The following is a 7,500-nucleotide window of genomic DNA, read 5'->3' as shown; positions in this document are numbered from 1 at the left end:
GTCATTTAGATTGCATCTTCAGCCTAAAATCTTGTCCATGTTAGTGGCATTAAGAAGTGCTTCTATGTACACGCACTGAATATGTAATAGGGTTGCAGAATTTTGACTTGACAGAATGGGTTTTTAGCTTAAGGGTGTGTAGATGAAATGCAAGGTGTGTAAGTATGTGTTCATGGAGTGCTTCAAGTGTAAAAATCTGTATGATTTGTGCAGTTAAAGTGCTAATTTTGCCTACGAGAAAGAAAAGTACTACAGAAGAATTATAAAGGATTGGCACATTGGCTGCCTTTGCTGATGACACAGTTGGCTAATTTGTAAAGCATTGGTCTATTAAGTTGCAGAGTGTGGTTGAACTTGGTTAGGAGACTTGGTGCCTGTTTCTGTGTCCTGCTGAAGACAAGGACGGCTTGATACCACTGTCAAATCCCAGTTTATTGAGAAAAGCATCCAGGAAAGAAGAAGTGTTGAGTCGAAAGTGGTTCTCCTCCAATTTCTCTCCACTTGCTCGAAATGCAGAGCCTCCATTATAGCACAGAACAGAGTGTTAAAGTCGGGGATGGAAGAGGATGAAAATGGGAAGTTTACTTATGGAGAGAACTGAGAAATGTCCTGTGTGCAGACACCAGTGTTTGACGATTGAATACATTTAAATAATGCCTCTAGACTGCAAGTGTTTATCTGTGCCTCAGTGGCCTAATGGATAAGGCACTGGCCTCCTAAGCCAGGGATTGTAGGTTCGAGTCCCATCTGAGGTGAAAACCAAATATCCGCTCTTACTTTTCCAGAAAAATTAATATATTTATAACATGCTTCCGCTCAGAAGCTTATGAGGTATTAGGAACTTTGAAATGGTACCATTTTACTTCTGTACTCTTCAGGGTCATGTTGGTGCTATGAAACTACAAAGTAGATTTTTAAACACCTATCTTTGTCAGATGCAACTTTGACCCGGCAGAAGATATTCCTTTGGAAAAAATGATTTGAATTGGATTGGTGTAACTGTTGTTTCTAGAGGTGGTGACAGGCTTTCAGCTACTTGAATAGGGCAAGGCAGGATTCATGAAACGTATACAACCTTTGAGCGTGTGTAAATTGGCATATCCAGAAAGGAGCAGTTTGTACTACTGTCAAAACAGTTTCTCTCCACTTCTGGAAATATCCAGAGCTATGTAAAGCATACAACTGAGCTTTAATCTCATGAAGAAAGAGGTTTAAATGCAAAAAAGAAAACAAAAGCTTATCGTACTAGTGACATTCTCATTATATAGATTCCAAAAGAGTGCTTTAATTGAAAGGAGCTGAAAAAACACAATGGGATGTAAACCTAAATAACTATCAATATCATATTTCCCATCCTTGCATACTACCTACATTATAAAATTAAGCACAGCAGGACATATGACCGCGTGGCCTAATGGATAAGGTGTCTGACTTCGAATCAGAAGATTGAGGGTTCGAGTCCCTTCGTGGTTGGTTTTTGCCAATGGACACACAACTCAGCTTTCCGTTCAGAATGGATGCAGGCTCTTCCAATACTCTTATAGCCATCATGTTCTCATTCCTAATTATTCATGAAGTGGAGTACATACTGCACAGTCATTTAGATTGCATCTTCAGCCTAAAATCTTGTTCATGTTAATGGCATTAAGAAGTGCTTCTATGTACACGCATGGAATATGTAATAGGGTTGCAGAATTTTGACTTGACAGAATGGGTTTTTAGCTTGAGGGTGTGTAGATGAAATGCAAGGTGTGTAAGTATGTGTTCATGGAGTGCTTCAAGTGTAAAATCTGTATGATTTGTGCAGTTAAAGTGCTAATTTTGCCTACGAGAAAGAGAAGTACTACAGAAGAATTATAAAGGATTGGCACATTGGCTGCCTTTGCTGATGACACAGTTGGCTAATTTGTGAAGCATTGGTCTATTAAGTTGCAGAGTGTGGTTGAACTTGGTTAGGAGACTTGGTGCCTGTTTCTGTGTCCTGCTGAAGACAAGGACGGCTTGATACCACTGTCAAAGCCCAGTTTATTGAGAAAAGCATCCAGGAAAGAAGAAGTGTTGAGTCGAAAGTGGTTCTCCTCCAATTTCTCTCCACTTGCTCGAAATGCAGAGCCTCCATTATAGCACAGAACAGAGTGTTAAAGTCGGGGATGGAAGAGGATGAAAATGGGAAGTTTACTTATGGAGAGAACTGAGAAATGTCCTGTGTGCAGACACCAGTGTTTGACGATTGAATACATTTAAATAATGCCTCTAGACTGCAAGTGTTTATCTGTGCCTCAGTGGCCTAATGGATAAGGCACTGGCCTCCTAAGCCAGGGATTGTGGGTTCGAGTCCCATCTGAGGTGAAAACCAATATCCACTCTTACTTTTCCAGAAAAATTGATATATTTATTACATGCTTCCGCTCAGAAGCTTATGTGGTATTAGGAACTTTGAAATGGTACCATTTTACTTCTGTACTCTTCAGAGTCATGTTGGTGTTCTGAAACTACAAAGTAGATTTTTAAACACCTATCTTTGTCAGATGCAACTTTGACCCGGGAGAAGATATTCCTTTGGAAAAAATTATTTGAATTGGATTGGTGTAACTGTTGTTTCTAGAGGTGGTGACAGGCTTTCAGCTACTTGAATAGGGCAAGTCAGGATTCATGAAACGTATACAACCTTTGAGCGTGTGTAAATTGGCATATCCAGAAAGGAGCAGTTTTTACTACTGTCAAAACAGTTTCTCTCCACCTCTAGAAATATCCAGAGCTATGTAAAGCATACAACTGAGCTTTATTCTCATGAAGAAAGAGGTTTAAATGCAAAAAAGAAAACAAAAGCTTATCGTACTGGTGACATTTTCATTATATAGATTCCAAAAGAGTGCTTTAATTGAAAGGAGCTGAAAACACACAATGGGATGTAAACCTAAATAACTATCAATATCATATTTCCCATCCTTGCATACCACCTACATTATAAAAATAAGCACAGCAGGACATATGACCGCGTGGCCTAATGGATAAGGCGTCTGACTTCGGATCAGAAGATTGAGGGTTCGAGTCCCTTCGTGGTCAGTTTTTGCCAATGGTCACACATCTCAGCTTTCCATTCAGAATGGAAGCAGGCTCTTCCAATACTCTTATAGCCATCATGTTCTCATTCCTAATTATTCATGAAGTGGAGTACATACTGCACAGTCATTTAGATTGCATCTTCAGTCTAAAATCTTGTCCATGTTAGTGGCATTAAGAAGTGCTTCTATGTACACGCACTGAATATGTAATAGGGTTGCAGAATTTTGACTTGACAGAATGGGTTTTTAGCTTAAGGGTGTGTAGATGAAATGCAAGGTGTGTAAGTATGTGTTCATGGAGTGCTTCAAGTTTAAAAATCTGTATGATTTGTGCAGTTAAAGTGCTAATTTTGCCTACGAGAAAGAAAAGTACTACAGAAGAATTATAAAGGATTGGCACATTGGCTGCCTTTGCTGATGACACAGTTGGCTAATTTGTAAAGCATTGGTCTATTAAGTTGCAGAGTGTGGTTGAACTTGGTTAGGAGACTTGGTGCCTGTTACTGTGTCCTGCTGAAGACAAGGACGGCTTGATACCACTGTCAAAGCCCAGTTTATTGAGAAAAGCATCCAGGAAAGAAGAAGTGTTGAGTCGAAAGTGATTCTCCTCCAATTTCTCTCCACTTGCTCGAAATGCAGAGCCTCCATTATAGCACAGAACAGAGTGTTAAAGTCGGGGATGGAAGAGGATGAAAATGGGAAGTTTACTTATGGAGAGAACTGAGAAATGTCCTGTGTGCAGACACCAGTGTTTGACGATTGAATACATTTAAATAATGCCTCTTGACTGCAAGTGTCCATCTGTGCCTCAGTGGCCTAATGGATAAGGCACTTGCTTCCTAAGCCAGGGATTGTGGGTTAGAGTCCCATCTGAGGTGAAAACCACTATCCACTATTACTTTTCTAGAAAAATGTATTTATTTATTACATGCTTCCCCTCAGAAGCTTATGAGGTATTAGGAACTTTGAAATGGTACCATTTTACTTCTGTACTCTCCGGACTTATGTTGGTGTTCTGAAACTACAAAGTAGATTTTTAAACACCTATCTTTGTCAGATGCAACTTTGACCCAGCAGAAGATATTCCTTTGGAAAAAATGATTTGAATTGGATTGGTGTAACTGTTGTTTCTAGAGGTGGTGACAGGCTTTCAGCTACTTGAATAGGGCAAGTCAGGATTCATGAAACACATACAACCTTTGAGCGTGTGTAAATTGGCATATCCAGAAAGGAGCAGTTTGTACTACTGTCAAAACAGTTTCTCTCCACTTCTGGAAATATCCAGAGCTATGTAAAGCATACAACTGAGCTTTAATCTCATGAAGAAAGAGGTTTAAATGCAAAAAAGAAAACAAAAGCTTATCGTACTGGTGAAATTTTCATTATATAGATTCCAAAAGAGTGCTTTAATTGAAAGGAGCTGAAAACACACAATGGGATGTAAACCTAAATAACTATCAATATCATATTTCCCATCCTTGCATACCACCTACATTATAAAAATAAGCACAGCAGGACATATGACTGCGTGGCCTAATGGATAAGGCGTCTGACTTCAGATCAGAAGATTGAGGGTTCGAGTCCCTTCTTGGTCAGTTTTTGCCAATGGTCACACATCTCAGATTTCCATTCAGAATGGAAGCAGGCTCTTCCAATACTCTTATAGCCATCATGTTCTCATTCCTAATTATTCATGAAGTGGAGTCCATACTGCACAGTCATTTAGATTGCATCTTCAGCCTAAAATCTTGTTCATGTTAGTGGCATTAAGAAGTGCTTCTATGTACACGCATGGAATATGTAATAGGGTTGCAGAATTTTGACTTGACAGAATGGGTTTTTAGCTTAAGGGTGTGTAGATGAAATGCAAGGTGTGTAAGTATGTGTTCATGGAGTGCTTCAAGTGTAAAATCTGTATGATTTGTGCAGTTAAAGTGCTAATTTTGCCTACGAGAAAGAGAAGTACTACAGAAGAATTATAAAGGATTGGCACATTGGCTGCCTTTGCTGATTACACAGTTGGCTAATTTGTGAAGCATTGGTCTATTAAGTTGCAGAGTGTGGTTGAACTTGGTTAGGAGACTGGGTGCCTGTTTCTGTGTCCTGCTGAAGACAAGGACGGCTTGATACCACTGTCAAAGCCCAGTTTATTGAGAAAAGCATCCAGGAAAGAAGAAGTGTTGAGTCGAAAGTGGTTCTCCTCCAATTTCTCTCCACTTGCTCGAAATGCAGAGCCTCCATTATAGCACAGAACAGAGTGTTAAAGTCGGGGATGGAAGAGGATGAAAATGGGAAGTTTACTTATGGAGAGAACTGAGAAATGTCCTGTGTGCAGACACCAGTGTTTGACAATTGAATACATTTAAATAATGCCTCTAGACTGCAAGTGTTTATCTGTGCCTCAGTGGCCTAATGGATAGGGCACTGGCCTCCTAAGCCAGGGATTGTGGGTTCGAGTCCCATCTGAGGTGAAAACCAATATCCACTCTTACTTTTCCAGAAAAATTGATATATTTATAACATGCTTCCGCTCAGAAGCTTATGTGGTATTAGGAACTTTGAAATGGTACCATTTTACTTCTGTACTCTTCAGAGTCATGTTGGTGTTCTGAAACTACAAAGTAGATTTTTAAACACCTATCTTTGTCAGATGCAACTTTGACCCGGGAGAAGATATTCCTTTGGAAAAAATTATTTGAATTGGATTGGTGTAACTGTTGTTTCTAGAGGTGGTGACATGCTTTCAGCTACTTGAATAGGGCAAGTCAGGATTCATGAAACGTATACAACCTTTGAGCGTGTGTAAATTGGCATATCCAGAAAGGAGCAGTTTTTACTACTGTCAAAACAGTTTCTCTCCACCTCTAGAAATATCCAGAGCTATGTAAAGCATACAACTGAGCTTTATTCTCATGAAGAAAGAGGTTTAAATGCAAAAAAGAAAACAAAAGCTTATCGTACTGGTGACATTTTCATTATATAGATTCCAAAAGAGTGCTTTAATTGAAAGGAGCTGAAAACACACAATGGGATGTAAACCTAAATAACTATCAATATCATATTTCCCATCCTTGCATACCACCTACATTATAAAAATAAGCACAGCAGGACATATGACCGCGTGGCCTAATGGATAAGGCGTCTGACTTCGGATCAGAAGATTGAGGGTTCGAGTCCCTTCGTGGTCGGTTTTTGCCAATGGTCACACAACTCAGATTTCCATTCAGAATGGAAGCAGGCTCTTCCAATACTCTTATAGCCATCATGTTCTCATTCCTAATTATTCATGAAGTGGAGTACATACTGCACAGTCATTTAGATTGCATCTTCAGTCTAAAATCTTGTCCATGTTAGTGGCATTAAGAAGTGCTTCTATGTACACGCACTGAATATGTAATAGGGTTGCAGAATTTTGACTTGACAGAATGGGTTTTTAGCTTAAGGGTGTGTAGATGAAATGCAAGGTGTGTAAGTATGTGTTCATGGAGTGCTTCAAGTTTAAAAATCTGTATGATTTGTGCAGTTAAAGTGCTAATTTTGCCTACGAGAAAGAAAAGTACTACAGAAGAATTATAAAGGATTGGCACATTGGCTGCCTTTGCTGATGACACAGTTGGCTAATTTGTAAAGCATTGGTCTATTAAGTTGCAGAGTGTGGTTGAACTTGGTTAGGAGACTTGGTGCCTGTTTCTGTGTCCTGCTGAAGACAAGGACGGCTTGATACCACTGTCAAAGCCCAGTTTATTGAGAAAAGCATCCAGGAAAGAAGAAGTGTTGAGTCGAGAGTGGTTCTCCTCCAATTTCTCTCCACTTGCTCGAAATGCAGAGAGTCCATTATAGCACAGAACAGAGTGTTAAAGTCGGGGATGGAAGAGGATGAAAATGGGAAGTTTACTTATGGAGAGAACTGAGAAATGTCCTGTGTGCAGACACCAGTGTTTGACGGTTGAATACATTTAAATAATGCCTCTAGACTGCAAGTGTTCATCTGTGCCTCAGTGGCCTAATGGATAAGGCACTGGCCTCCTAAGCCAGGGATTGTGGGTTCGAGTCCCATCTCAGGTGAAAACCAATATCCACTATTACTTTTCTAGAAAAATTTATTTATTTATTACATGCTTCCCCTCAGAAGCTTATGAGGTATCAGGAACTTTGAAATGGTACCATTTTACTTCTGTACTCTCCGGACTTATGTTGGTGTTCTGAAACTACAAAGTAGATTTTTAAACACCTATCTTTGTCAGATGCAACTTTGACCCGGGAGAAGATATTCCTTTGGAAAAAATTATTTGAATTGGATTGGTGTAACTGTTGTTTCTAGAGGTGGTGACAGGCTTTCAGCTACTTGAATAGGGCAAGTCAGGATTCATGAAACGTATACAACCTTTGAGCGTGTGTAAATTGGCATATCCAGAAAGGAGCAGTTTTTACTACT

The 7,500-nt window shown here is 39.6% G+C and overlaps 7 non-coding genes across 7 annotated transcripts; all 7 read left to right on the top strand.

Moving 5' to 3' along the window:
• The first annotated feature begins 682 nt into the window (after positions 1 to 682).
• TRNAR-CCU (transfer RNA arginine (anticodon CCU)) lies at positions 683 to 755 on the top strand. Its single transcript has one exon. It is a non-coding gene; the product is annotated as a tRNA-Arg (tRNA).
• A 645-nt stretch (positions 756 to 1,400) lies between these two features.
• TRNAR-UCG (transfer RNA arginine (anticodon UCG)) lies at positions 1,401 to 1,473 on the top strand. Its single transcript has one exon. It is a non-coding gene; the product is annotated as a tRNA-Arg (tRNA).
• An 803-nt stretch (positions 1,474 to 2,276) lies between these two features.
• TRNAR-CCU (transfer RNA arginine (anticodon CCU)) lies at positions 2,277 to 2,349 on the top strand. The gene has a single exon. It is a non-coding gene; the product is annotated as a tRNA-Arg (tRNA).
• A 644-nt stretch (positions 2,350 to 2,993) lies between these two features.
• TRNAR-UCG (transfer RNA arginine (anticodon UCG)) lies at positions 2,994 to 3,066 on the top strand. Its single transcript has one exon. It is a non-coding gene; the product is annotated as a tRNA-Arg (tRNA).
• Positions 3,067 to 5,463: 2,397 nt separating this feature from the next.
• On the top strand, positions 5,464 to 5,536 carry TRNAR-CCU (transfer RNA arginine (anticodon CCU)). The gene has a single exon. It is a non-coding gene; the product is annotated as a tRNA-Arg (tRNA).
• Positions 5,537 to 6,180: 644 nt separating this feature from the next.
• On the top strand, positions 6,181 to 6,253 carry TRNAR-UCG (transfer RNA arginine (anticodon UCG)). Its single transcript has one exon. It is a non-coding gene; the product is annotated as a tRNA-Arg (tRNA).
• Positions 6,254 to 7,057: 804 nt separating this feature from the next.
• Positions 7,058 to 7,130, top strand: TRNAR-CCU (transfer RNA arginine (anticodon CCU)). Its single transcript has one exon. It is a non-coding gene; the product is annotated as a tRNA-Arg (tRNA).
• Positions 7,131 to 7,500: the final 370 nt, after the last annotated feature.

This window comes from Lissotriton vulgaris, chromosome 5 (assembly GCF_964263255.1).
Source record: "Lissotriton vulgaris chromosome 5, aLisVul1.2, whole genome shotgun sequence".
Classification (NCBI taxonomy): Eukaryota; Metazoa; Chordata; class Amphibia; order Caudata; family Salamandridae; genus Lissotriton; species Lissotriton vulgaris.
Note: the sequence above shows the minus strand (reverse complement) of the source record. Positions and strands in the feature narration are given on the sequence as shown.